Source organism: Austrofundulus limnaeus, unplaced genomic scaffold (assembly GCF_001266775.1).
Source record: "Austrofundulus limnaeus strain Quisiro unplaced genomic scaffold, Austrofundulus_limnaeus-1.0 Scaffold3286, whole genome shotgun sequence".
In the NCBI taxonomy this organism is placed as follows: domain Eukaryota; kingdom Metazoa; phylum Chordata; class Actinopteri; order Cyprinodontiformes; family Rivulidae; genus Austrofundulus; species Austrofundulus limnaeus.
Window position 1 is genome coordinate 9,702 of NW_013955688.1, and position 267 is coordinate 9,968.

Genomic DNA, 267 nt, shown 5'->3' on the forward strand with positions numbered 1-267 from the left:
ACGTGACTCGACTCCAAGGATGACCCACTTTGTTCTTGTTCAAAAGTCACATATTTGGCAATGTTCTTGACGCTGTCTCCAACTGACTTCAGGTGTCAGCGTTTCATCAAGGACACACCAGAAACGTCACCTACTTTTTATCTTCCAGGGTNTTTGCATTAAAACAGTAACAGCTCCAACAAAGCATGGCTCAGAGTGGGCTATCCATGGGATAATAAAGTGCCCCTGCCGAAACCCGGGATTGAACCAGGGACCTTCAGATCTTCA